At 42.6% G+C, this 13,647-nt stretch overlaps 1 long non-coding RNA gene across 2 annotated transcripts in view; it reads right to left on the reverse strand.

Annotated features, from left to right (window-relative positions):
* Window positions 1-1,971: 1,971 nt before the first annotated feature.
* Window positions 1,972-13,647, reverse strand: part of LOC109370249 (uncharacterized) — a 112,388-nt gene continuing 100,712 nt past the window's right edge. The window contains exons 1-3 of one of the 2 annotated variants that reach the window (XR_004161980.2): window positions 7,038-7,236; window positions 3,273-3,420; window positions 1,972-2,300 (exon numbers count right to left, since the gene is read on the reverse strand). This is a non-coding gene — a long non-coding RNA (uncharacterized LOC109370249). Of the gene's footprint in view, window positions 2,301-3,272; window positions 3,421-7,037; window positions 7,237-13,647 lie in introns of those variants that run through there. The other variant, XR_014887929.1, reaches the window with a different exon arrangement.

The raw sequence follows: 13,647 nt of genomic DNA on the forward strand, positions 1-13,647 counted from the left end.
CCACAGCTGCTCCGGTGACAATTATCAGGTCAATTACCTGATTTCATTTGTTTAGGATGAAATTCAAATAACAGCAAGAGTATATGATGTCCAAATTGCAGTTAAAGCAATTTGGCACAGCAAAAGTGCCGCAAATCACTTCAGTGTAACCTGGGACTGAGAGGGATCACCAAGAAGAGACGGACACCGCCAACAGCTCTGTGCTCTGTCTGAGGAGGTCTGCATGGAAACCCTCATTACCTCATCACTGGTTTCTCTGCCTTTTTTCTCCTCCCAGTGTACAACTGAATGCTGCTGGGCCCCTTCTGCCACCCAGCAAGAAGTGTTGCTCACTATTGTTTTTTTTTTGGTACAGAAACATGCAATTCCATAGGGAAATATCTTTCTACATAGGATGTCAACCCTGGGATATGTCTTCTCTTTATCAGAGGCCAAAGGAGGTTTCCCTTTCTATTCATCCATGAGAAAATGTGATGTGAAATAATGATTGTGAGGTTTTGCTTTAATCTGCAAAATCAGATGCTGTTTATTTTCCAAAGAATTCTTGGACATAAAAAGAAATGGGAATACAAAAAGGATGCCAACATTAATTTAATGGAAAGCTCAGCTGCTGAATACTGCACAATTAAACTTCCTGGATAGCCTCAGAGACCTGCAAGCCAAACGTGGGACATCATTGCTCCAGACACATTAAACAATCATTAACTGCCTTGTGTGAGGGAAAATGATTAGGTGTTGCTCAGTGTGCTGTATAAGAAATCACTTGTACAACTCGAGGTTTGTTGTGAAAAGTAAAATCCTGCAATTTGGATAGGCAGAGGTCGTATTCTTAAGCAGGTAACACAAACAAAGGTGCGTGGCATAGCCTGCTCTCTAATCCCACCATCCCTCTGATCCCAGACTTTCCAGGCCTGCTCGTCTTCTCCTAATACCCTACATTGCTGCCTGCTGCCCTTCTTGTTCTGTATTTTGTCCTGTCCTCTCTCAGAGTATAAGCTATCTCATGGTTTCTTTTTGCAGTGTGCTTTTACAGCAGGGAAGGTTGACTGACATGGGCAGGACATGTGTGAAACTTCCGTATATCACCTGTGCTTTGGTTTATTTCAAGTCTAGTGAATTGGTGTAAAATATGAAACTTCCAGGCATGTTGATGAATTCTGGCTTCTAGTGAAGTCAAAGGTAGAAGTGCGTTGATTTTTCTGATGATTGGATGATGCCCACAGGTTTGGTAGGTGTGTGGGAAGAGAAAAAAAATTCTTATCCCTGACTGTAGGTTGTAGGAGGAAAGCTAACGGCATTTTAATCTTGTCTAAAAATTGTACTGACCTACTACACTGCAGGGCATAAGGAACTGAGGGCATATGGTACAGAACAGGCTACATTTCTTAGCTGCATAGTCTCATTACATATACAGACAACAGAAGAAAAAAAATATGATTATTACTTCAGCCTGGGTTTTGATATTGTTTTTGGAAAACCAAAGAATTTGCTAAAAATTACTTTTGCCAGACAAATCACTTGCGTCCACTGAAATTCGTTTGTACCACCAGAGTAGAGTTGAAGCACCTTCCACATCCAACTGTAATGCCAGATTAAAGTCAAATTTTCTCAACCCATCCTCCTCATGGAAGAGCACATCAGGAATAAGAAAACAAAAACAAAGCAAAGCACACCCAGACAATGCTAGGCCTTGCCTTTCTATGGGTCATATGGGACTTCCCCAGCTGATAAGTAAGCTGGCATAGCAAGCCTATGGCTGCTCTGACTTGTAGGGGCAGCTGGTTCAGACTTCAGGACCAGCATCTGTTTCAGTGGGGCAGGGCACAGCTGCTCACAACCAGAAGCTCTGCCAAGCATTCCCGTTCCTCTGAGAAACGCTTTACTGTCAGCTGAGTTTGAATACAGTCTTGTCTCATCCTGGATTTGAGGTACCCTGGAGAAATGAATATTACATACTCAAAAATATATTGCATAACATGTTTATTATTTACCTTGTTTTCAGTTAATTTCTATTTTATTTTATTTATTTTATTTATTTTATTTTTTTGCATGGGCTAGAAAGCACTTCAGACTTTTAGATAATGACATTGTCTCGCACACTGTATTAAACCCCCAGGGCAGGTCTAATTGGCTTGTGGTTGCAGATATGTTGTAACTGACTTGGCTTGAAGTTTTGCTGGCCACTTCATCTGCATTCATCCTTATTTGCTCCTTTTAAGCAGGAAGAAGACATCCAGATTTCTTCGGTGAAGTCAGTATGAGGTTTCTTTCCAGACACAGGGGCCATTTTCTCCCAAATCCTTCAAAATGAATTGAAACACTAAAAGCATTTCAGACCATGAAGCATTAATTCATGAGAGCTTGTTCTCTTGAACTTTCTATTTAAACAGTGAATAATTTTAGTGTTTTATATCTTAGACCAAATTTACATGTCTTGCTGCTTGTAGCTCCTGTCAGGATTGCCTTACCACAGTGTAGAGCAGCATCAGAAGAGTAGGAAATTGCAGAAAATAAGCCTTGTCTAAACAGTTTCTGTGTATTTCAGTCAGCAATATGACTTCCTTCTCCCACAGTGCTAGGTCTGTGCTGCCACAGATGGGAGTGCCACACTGGGATATGTTTAGGACATGTACAGTAGCCCTGTGTATGCATGTGCTCTCATATATCAGTATGCTGATTCTGGCAACTACTTCTGTGTAAAATTAGCCCTAATTAAATCAGCATCAGGCTTGGTGGAGATGCAGTTATACTGAAATAAAAGTGTCTTGTTGTGATAAAACACATTCTGCTTTCTCGGTTGTAACTTAGGCTTGTATAAACATCTTTACAGTTGGGTGACTGCATCCACACCAAGGAGGAGTGGGGGAAAGGGAGAGATTGTTTTACTCTAATTATACCAGTAAGTCTTGATGAGTACAGCCTTTCTGTATAGGCAAGGCCTTAAGGTCAGCGTATAAATGTCCAATAAGTGGTGACCTCTGAGAGCTGGTAGATGAATTATGACTTTCGATAACGAAGCTTTTCACTCAACATAGTAGTCAGGGCATAGCTGTGTAGGAATGCGGAAAAAATGGCAGTGGGAATATAATTTAGCAGAATGACTCAGGAAAGCACACATAATGGGAAAACCTTATTTTTTCCACAGTACTCAGGGTGTTCTCGGGAACTGGGAAGAGGATTGTGCATTGGCAAGTCAAGCCTCTCACTACCTCAGGCAATATATCCCATAACTTTTCTTGTAACTGGCTGAGATGTATCCTGAAACCACTTACCTAGGGAGAGGGGAATGGTGCTCTCCATTTCACCTTCTGGGAGGCTGACAGTTACTTGCATTGACATTTCAGTCTGGCAGCACAAAAGCTGAGTAATGCACCAGAGTACAGCAGAAGTGCCAGGAGTCTAACAAGCTAAACTGGAAAGCTAGAAACAAAAAGGCAGGGATTATTTTTATTATTAAAAACAAACAAACAAAAAACAAAAAACAAAAAAAAAAACAAAAAACAAAACAACAGAAAAAAGCAGCAACAACAACAGCAACAAAAAAACACAAAAACAAAAAAAACACCATCATTTGGCTCCCAGAAAAACTGTGTTCCTAATTCTCTTAGGAAAATCCTAGTGCTGGCTGCTGCTAAGCATACATGTATGTCTACAGAGCTGGCACCTTAGTCATTCAGAAAACATTCCCAATCCCATGCAGACACTGTGAGAGGTTAAGTGTACCTGGCAACTAATGAAAGAGCTGAGCCATAGATGATGACCACGCTGACCAAGTGTGGGAAACCCAGAGGTTTCCACAGCTTGCCAACCTGTAATTGCATTTCCCAAAATGTTGATTAACACCCACTGTGTAAAGAAGGAAATTCCTCTGTCTGGGCTCTACGTGCAGAACCCACCCAGGGATGGAGTGAGACACTGAGGGGAGCAGTGATACACTGCCAAAGCTATGACCACACAGAGAGCTCCACTCTCGTGACTCATCTGGGCAAAAAACTGTACATGGGGTTCCATGTACATGCACTGCAGAGGACAGCAGAGGACAGTCTTTCTCAGACTCATTACTTCCCCTAAGCCAATCTCCTTTGTTGGGTGTAGTGGGGGGCAGGTGTCTGGCATCCCCTCTCGCATGCCTCCCTATCACAGAGCCAAGGGGAAATTCAGAGAGACCACTCATCCCACATGCTTTATCCTTCACAAGCCACAGAAAAGCTGGCATTCACAGTGTTCAAAATAAAAGCCACATTGAATATCTAAATTAGGTACTCACTGAAATGAGGGGGAACCTAACAAATCAGATATGGTACAGACGCTTTGTACAACGTTATACAGGGATGCAGATCTTTTTTGACCCAATATTGTTGATAGCAGCTTGCAAGAGGCACTAGGATTATAGTCAGACTTTGAGTTCTGCCTCTTTCTCTGACTTTGCAGTCAGACTCTGTCTCCAGAAAGCCCCTCATTGGTAACAGGGCAAAAAGCCATCAGAAAGCCTCAGAAACCTTCAGATGCTTCTTCTGTACTCTGGTACTATATTCCACCACATTTAAGGACCACAGATGTGCAGCCAACAAAAACAAACATTGCTAGGTGCTTTCACTGTACACACTTCACAGGGATGTTTTTGTCGGGACCGCCCAATATTAGGCACAAGCCTCTGCTCTACCAGACTTCAACTGCTTCCTTTCCCGTGCTCTCCCATCATCACCTTTCCCAGAGAAGACCCAGAGGGAGTAATAATCTCTGCAATGACTTGGATAATTTATTCAAACTTCCCCTCTTCCAGAGATAGCCAAACTTCATTGGCTTAGAACCAAAGATCACAACTACTGCAAGACTTCTTTTTCCTCCTCCATCTTGAGCACTAAGCACCCTCATCCTGCACTGGGGGCAACTAACGTGAGAGTCAGCACTCAGAGCTGGTCAGAACATACTGGAGCCAACAAGAGCTCATCAGAATTCAGGTCCCACCATCTGTTCAAAGGTAAACACATAGTTGGATTGGACTTCTTGCCAGGCTGTCTTCTTGCATGTCAGCAGAAGATCTGCCAAAAAATTGCAGATGGTTGGGCAAATCCCCAAAAAGGCCTGGCAGTAGGGGTAAGCACCTTTCCATTTCCCAGCTGAACTTACCTGGCCTAAAATTAGGCTTGAGAATATTCACTGGGCTACACTATCATGTGGAAATCCAAAGGTAGGAGTTGAAGGAGTGAGGGGGAAGGGGAGAGATGTTAGGTAAACATTATGCTTTCAGTTAAGGTTACTCAAATCCTGAACCCAAACAGAACAGCAGCTCTTATTTTAGCTCAGATCACCTACTGTCACAATTCACGTGGTCAATATCCCCTGATATCTCTGCATGTGTGTTCACCTCCTCATGCCTTGTCCTACATATCTAAATAGCTGCAGCAGTACAAACATGAGAGCTGAGGTGGTAAGGAAGGAGTCTTGTAAGAGGTAACCTATTTAAAATTATTCCAAATTTCAAACTGTCAAATTCTGACTCAGCCTGAGCCTATCTCTACAACTCAGACCAGTCTCTTAACTGCCTTTGGTGACTGACCAGTTAGAATAGCGAACCACAAAATGAGCCTTTTCTGCAAAGATGATTTGGGAAATCAGGCTCCCTATGGATAGAGACAAAATACCCACTGGGACTTCATCATTGTGTTTGGTTTCATATTCTTGATGTATTGTCGCATTTTAGACAGAGAGTTGAGTAAGATACTAGCATTGCACAATACTAAAAGGACAAAAATGTCCTTCCCTTTATCTTGGTGCCATGTACCATTTCCTATCTGTCTAAATAACCCAGTGTACCTATTGCAAATCTTTATGTCTCTGTGGCCTGGCCTACACTGTAGGTGCAAGTCATCAAGCCCTGTGCTCAGCAGGCCTTTCTGGACTTGTTCCTGCTGCACTTCTGAAACCTGCAGCATGATCTGCAAGGGCCAGATTCCATTTCTGCCTAGAGCGAACTGCAACTGTATGCTTAAAAACAACAAAATTTTCTTCATCCCTCACACAGTACCTCATCAGTGACCACCTATAAAAACAGAAAAAGAAAGGAGCTGAGTGTCTTCAGGGTAACATGGTTAAATAACAGAAAATCTACAGTCCTTGGCATCACACTCCTCAACCCTCCTCCTTTCCCTGTAAGGGCCAGAAGGATAGTACAGATGAGCCAGAGCAGTTAATCATGAACCGGTAAAGTCGACAGGAGATTGAGTGTCTTTTCAAAGCTGATTGAAGTCATTGGAAAGACTTTATGCTCACTAAACATCTTTGGAACAGGCTGTAAAAGAAGTTGTTCTGTGGGGGATATTTACATAGTTTTAAATTAAAGATTATAACAGCTCATAGGCAATTTAGTGCCCTGGATCTGAAAAATATTGTGTTTTTCTTTTTTTAATTATCTAAAAACTCATATTTTTGGATTAAGAATATCTATTTAGGAGAATTCATAAATACATGCTTAATTGCTAAACCACTGATGTCTCTATAGCTATAAACACTCTAGCAGTTTAATAACGTACATTTTAAAATCTTCCTATCATCAATATTTACACTGCAGGGTCAATAATTATGAGTAATTCAAGCCTTTCATTGCAGGAATTTTTTTCAAAACAAGTATCAGCAAGTTTGTTTTGCTAAATTTTTACATAATAATTCAGCTACAGAGATGTCTTAGCTAATGTAGACTGGATAAGATTGCCTTAAATACTAGGCATCTGTAAGGCTAGACTCAATAGGTTAAAACAGAGTTTTAGCAAGCTAGGTCAACTTAAGAATTCCTTTTTGTTGTATCTGGTTAGGGTAAGGATTTCCTGAACACAAGGAGTCACTGAAGTCAAGAGCTTTGTATGGATGAGAAACGCATTAATAGGTTTAGATTAATAAGAAGAGTATGCAGTGTGATAATAGTGCTAACTACAGAAAGTACCATTGGAGATAGGAGGTACTGGAATACAGACCCATAAGGAATGCCCAGCTATCCAGTGAAATGAAATTTACAGGGTGGGGAAAATCGTTATATTTACCTGATGTGGATCTGTCTGGAGCTTCTTCTCAAAGACAGATGCTTGCCCTCTCTCAGAGCCCCTTGACTAACAAGACCATGAGGCTGACCAGTTACTGTACATCCATTTTTTTTGGTCTAGAGCATTTGAACACTGCAGGATTTGTTTTACAAAATCTATTTTTCATCTACTTCCTTCTCCCTCTGTCATGTGTGTGCTTTCTCTCTGTGCCTTTCTGATCCTTTTCCAAGCCTTTCTCCTCCAATTTCACTAGCCTTACACATAGCATCAGGCCAACATGCCTAGGAATTAAACTCCCAGGTCCATAGGCATTTGATCTAAAACTTAGGCAATGTAATTCCACTCATGAAAACACTTCTTTATTCATGCAAGCAGCAAATCGTTGTGATTCAGTCTTGCTTGGAAGTAAACACTCAACAAAGAGTCTTACGTCTTATGATAAGAATCAATGTGTCTTCAAATCAACCAGAAAAAATTCCCACCTAAAACCCTAACCTCATAAAGAGGAGTTAGTAAGAGAGTCCTGCGTTTTCTTACCATGAGTGTCAGAGTCTGAAAGAAAAGATCCCCTCATGGGTTACTCACTCAACAGATCCTTGTCTCTGTACTTTGCACAAAGCTTACATGAAAGCGTGCACACTTTTTAGTGATATAATAGAAATCAGAGGGAAGAGCCTGCCACTTCTGAGGGGCATAATTACATCTGGACTATGGAGGGGTGGGTGCTGTATGGTGTCCCATAAAACAACAGAAAACTTGGCCAAAGCCCAGAGATCAGAGATCACTGTAGACTGCAGAGGGCTGAAGGCACAGATCCAAAACCAGAAATACATCCTTTTGCTACCATCTTTATGTGACTCACCTGGGTACACCTTGTCTGCCATGTGGACTTGGCAGAGTTTCTTCTTTCGAGAGAAAAACTGGCTTTGGGGCATCCCAGCTGCATGGAGTCCCTCTTCCTCCTGCCCACAACTTCCTCTGGGGTTGTGAGCAGCCATAACCTGGAAGGATTGGAAACCAAAATTCCTGCCATCCATCCCTTCTGCCAGCTCCTAGATTAAGTCCAGTGAAACTCTTACAAAAGGATTTGGTTTCAAACATGTTAGTAATCTTAGCAAAGCCAGTGGGTCCAGCCATCACACCTATAGAAATCTGCTTATTCAGGGATTTTAAAAGATTAAAGCTTTAATAATTCAACCACTGCTGGTCTGGAAAAGATTTGTCTTAAAACACACGTGCAAAAAAAAAAAAAAAAAAAAAAAAAAGCATAAATCATAGACTGTTATCAATGAATATTTCTTTTTCTTCTACAGCTTTTGTAAGGGTGATTCACAACTTTAACTTTCTTGAATAGGTTATTTTCTTGACGTATTCACTCCTAGTTTGTGAGCTGACTTTGCTTAGGAAATTCTGGATGTTTCTTCCTGTTATTCCCTTAGTAACTGCATCGATTACTGTGTTGCAATATAGGGTGTTAATCGACTTTAAACATTTAATTATGGTTTGTTTGAGCACAGCATTTTACAAGCACAGTGGCTCATCACATTGCTGGAACAAGTACAATACAGCATCTTTAAAATTATGCACAAATAATAGATTAGTTACAGCAATACTTTTTCAGCAGCATTAATAAAATCTCTCAAGCATGCAGAGAGCCAATGGCCAGGAGGATTCTCAGGAGGTCTTTCATGCAGGATGCACATCTTTGTTACGAAATTCCTCAATGCCTTTTTTCTGTCTCCCTAATGACCAGTTAAATAGACTCCCTTGAGAATGCCTGAGTCAGAGCCAGCTTGAAAACTGCTGAGGAAACATCCTCTCTTACTGGAAATGATTTCCATCAAACTGCCATGTACCATATTTAGACTAACGGATCAGTAACGCCAAACAGAGGGAGCTAAGTTCACAGGGCTTGGGATTCTGCTCTGTGTGAAAGAGATTGCCTTTGTCTGGCCACAGTTGCTTTAGGGCACACAACTCAAGAGCTCTGTAATGCTAAGAAACAAATTCCAGCGGTAAGCTGTTGCCACCAGGCACAGTCAAAGTGAGGCAGGCAGCATTACAGAAGCAGCCGATGACCTGGTGAGGTCTAATTTGACTTGCACAGCTGATAATACCTAATTGTGGGAGAATTAGCCCCGTTAGCCAACTACTGCAGTACCTATGTGGTTACAATCTGAGGCACTGTTTTCCTTTCTTAGGTTACCATGAGAAACTTATTTTCAACCATGAGCTTCCCTCCCACCACCAGATGCATACACCAAAACATCAATTACCAGAGCACAGGGATTTCCAAGGTCACTGAAGAAAGCAAAATGCCTATTCTGCCTTATGCAAAATGTCTAATATAAATCTGATTTTTTTTAATATGCTTTTCTTGCTTAGCTTAGTGCTATTAAATAGATAATGGTAGCTGAAAGCAAACCACATGCAGAAAGTTTTTTTTTTTTTCATATAATAAAGATATTTGTTGAGTCTGGAGTGCTTAGGTAGCCTTCCAAAGCATTTTTATTTTTAGAACTATTGAAAAATGCTTACCAAGGACTGGAGCAAAAAACCGCTCCCTGAACCTCCCCATGTTTATTCTTCCTATTTAGAGTATGTTTTTTCCACGAGGCCCCATGTTTACCCAGTTGTGTTCCCATGAGTGCCTGTACTTGCTTTGACTATCAAAGCACAGTTTTGGATACTCCTGAGTGGAGAAGATAGGGCATCAGAGGTGGTTGGAGGTGCACACTGAGGGCTCATCAGACCCCACTTCCTTCAGCTGCGTGGAGGAGCCTCAGCCCATTTCCTCTCTGTACCTAAATACCTCTGTGTGATTCAGTGCATGTTACCTCTTGTCCTTCCTATATGCTGATCCTACTAAGGGTTGCTAGCTGGTGTTGTTAATAGACACTGCATTAGTCCCAGGTCTTTCTGCATCAGCTCTAGAAACTGCATTCCTGATCTCAAACCACAGAAATATCAGTAAGGCTCCAGTCCAGGGAGGTCCTCCTCCTCAGTGCCACCCAAAAAAGATTAGGAGTTATCCCTTTTTATTTTCTCAAGCAGCCTGAAATCAGGGACTTCTGGAATTAAGAGTATTTATCTTTGATTATGTAAGAGACGTCCAAGTTTGACACTGAGGGTCAGGAAATTACAATTACATTGTTCAGTTTCCAAGAGGTGGAGAGGATGGCTTTGTGTATACCTCCTTATTGACAGTTCTAACAAGGAAAACCCAGGTTTGGATTTAGGCTAGGGTCCACTCAGATCAGGCATGTTCATTCTGTAACCACACAATCTTTTCCATAGCAACTGTGCTTTGCAGACTGACCAGAGGAGACCTGCACTGGAAGTAAATCAAGGCTATGTGGTAAAACAGCATGAAGTCTGAAGTACATCTGTGTTTTTTGCTGTAGAGGCTGGAAAGTATGAAGCCAATGAGTCAGGGGACTGGAAGAACAGAAAAGCCTGATTGCCTTCTTGGGGAAGCTGACTTCTGTTCTTGCCTCAACCACAGTGTGCCTGCATGATGTCAGGTCTGAGAATTTATCACAAAAAGTCATGCATTCCTCCTTTTCTGCATGCCAAACCTAAGGCTGTATGGTCTCCTTTGCTGAAATGCTAAAATTTGTAATAATCAAAGTCAAATGGCATCTGTTCTTGGATGTTGGTGCTAATGATAGGTAGACTGAAAAATAAAATTTCTCAGGGTCTTAGAAATGAAACGCACAAACTACTAAATATTCTGTGACTGTAAAAATAAAATAACATAACATAACATAACATAAATAGGATGTTCTATTTCTTCCTCCTCTCAGCAAGGGCACTAGGATCTAAAAATCATTCTTGTTGGTAAAGTCCATGCACAGGCATCTGGAGTCTGCCACAGGAAAGGCAGTGAGGAAGCTGATAGCCATATCTGCAGAGCAAGACTTGAACACTGTGCAACAAGTGAAGCCTGGAATCACACATCAAGCAGAGGACAGTACACTGAAGGAAACAGAAGCTAATAGAAAAAAATATCATGCAGAGAGTGATTGTCATAATGCAGCCACATAAAGGCTACAAATAAAGGCTAGAAAGAAGCTTGTACATGCATGCTCATCTCAAGCAATGGACAATTTCTGAGAGCTTGACTTTGCAACCTTAATTATGTCCTTTTACTTTGGAAGTTTTTTTGTTGTTGTTCATTTGAGGGGGACAATTGCTTTTAGTCCTGCAAGCAGGTTACTAATTAATTCTTTGCTGAATACATTTAAAGAAAGAGTCTGGTTCCATCTGCCTAGGTTTGTACTAATAAAGAAACAAAAATGAGGGTATCTCTCTGGCCCAGTGGCCCAGTAAGCTTGTACAGTACATCCATATGACTAAACCTTTTCCCCTCTCCATGTTCTCACCACCCTATGAGAGTGGTTACATGAAGACTAGAAAGAAACTCATAACATACACCATCTCCAAACCTTGCTCTGGAAGAAATGGGAGTTGGCACAGGCCCAAACATGACCAGGGAGTCATAGCAGTTAGTATACAGCAACAAATTAAAGGCTAGTACTTGAACATGGGCCCTGGGTCTGTCTTGTTTGCTACTATACTTACAGTTGGAGTGCATGTCTGTGCTGCTAAAAAATGTCAGGACCACGAGCACTTCCAACTTCCCATACCACTTAGGTTTTAGCATGCTCCCAGACTCTCTGCCGAAGCTGCCCCACAAGTTCCTAGAAATAGCACCTGGGCATGCTGCTTCCAGAAACCATTTCTTGTAGGTGGAAGGGACTAGGTGGACAAGATTGATTTGCATGACTGTGTACGACTCCAGCACCATCCCAGCAGGCTCTGCATCCTCCTCCATCCCTTCCCCACACACCAAGGGATGGCATATACTACCTCACTGTTCTGTTTTCTCAACAGGCCTCTCAGTGGCTGCAGACAGCTCTTTCTCCTGAGTGGACCAAAGTCACCCTCTCAGCTGTAGAGGATAGAAGAACACACAAGGCTGAAGTCCAATGGTTGCCAGGGGACCCAAAGAGGTCCCTCATGACTCAATTGAGCTGCAGAAGACAGGAGACGTTGCTGGTGTCAACTCATTCCTGGGTGGCTTAGAGGGCTGCTTCTGGAAGCAGACCTGCAGCAAGTGTTCTAAGGAAAGTCTCAGGAATCAAACCTTGATTATGGGAAGGCAAGAATGCCAAGATGCATGCCAGAGAGCCTTGGCACACCACAAAACGTGTTGTAATGAGCAGCACCAGATGTTTGGCTTCAGTGAAGGAGCTGTGCTTTGAAAATGCGCAACTCAAAACTCCTGAGAGGTACCAGGCAGCCTGGAAGACCTGAGCCCACACAGCCAGGGCAATGGCTAGGAGATGTGGGGAGACATCTCCAGGTGTCTGTCTTCTCCATGTTTTTATCCAGGCCCCCAGGGCAATAGCACAGCTGCATCATTCCATCACATCTCCCTCATGGTGCTGAGGGAAGGAGGGCCATTTTTCGGGGTGAGATGGCATATGGCACTTGGCAGTTCACACAGCCATAGTAAAAAGGCAGCAGGAGCCTCTAAAACTGGCAGCCTCCTACTGTAAACGTAGCAGATAAAGTTGCATCAGCAAGAGATTATTTTCTTGTCAGCTATGTCAGCATCTCCGCTGCTGACTGCATACCCTGTTCACTGGCAGTGTAGCACATGATGACAGCAGGAACAACAGATAAGTGGTCTTGCATCTTCCTCTTAGCACACCCCTGTGATGGGGCTGAGGATGCTGCACTACGTCCAAAAATGCCCCTGCCCACCTCAGCCCTTCTCTAGCATGCTAGGGTGGGCAATCTCAAGTGCAGTGGTTTCTTGCCTGTCACAGTACTGCAGGGCTAGCTTGGTGGGCTCAGGTTCCCAAGTAGCAGGCAGTGGACTCACCCAGATCGGTGATTCAGGAGTCTTAGCCCAGACAGTTGCTCAGCAGCCTCACACTGTGCAGGCATGGATGGTAGGAGCACAAAACAGACCCCAGGTAGATCTGGTCCCCATCTTTGTCCCACAGTACCTGTGGGGTAGGTATTGCCTCTTGTTGCTGTTAGACATAATGGTACAGGCATAGCCCTAAGTGTGTTGGCAAAGATGAGCCTTCCACGGGCACAAGAAGAGCTTCCACAACCATTCATACTCGCTAAAGTTCAGTGGGGAAGGAGCTGGTCAAGTTTTCTTTTTACTACTGTGAATTTCTTTTCCCATCCACGTGCTAAGGGGCAATCCCACAGACCTGCAGAAATCACAGAATCACAGAATTGCAGGGTTTGGAAGAGATCTCTAGAAATCACTGAATCCAATCCCTGGTGGCTCCTGGGCCCTTTTTCTCCACACAAAGTGGCAGGATTAGAAGGAGGGACATCCTTGATAACTGGGCTAAAATGTACATGTGAGAATCAGAGCTGTGCAGGTCATTAACCACCAGATTTGTAAGTATTTCTTGGCAGTCCCAGAGGGCTAGAGACCCCACTTTAAAAAGATCAGGTTATAAAATAGCCACATCTTCCTTAGCTCCTATGTATGTGCCAAAAAAGCACATGCACGCACACACGGAGCATAGGAAAATCTTGTGCAAAGATACCAGTGCTGGATCCAAATGGCTACCAG

Source organism: Meleagris gallopavo, chromosome 1 (genome assembly GCF_905368555.1).
Source record: "Meleagris gallopavo chromosome 1, MGAL_WU_HG_1.1, whole genome shotgun sequence".
NCBI classification, from domain to species: domain Eukaryota; kingdom Metazoa; phylum Chordata; class Aves; order Galliformes; family Phasianidae; genus Meleagris; species Meleagris gallopavo.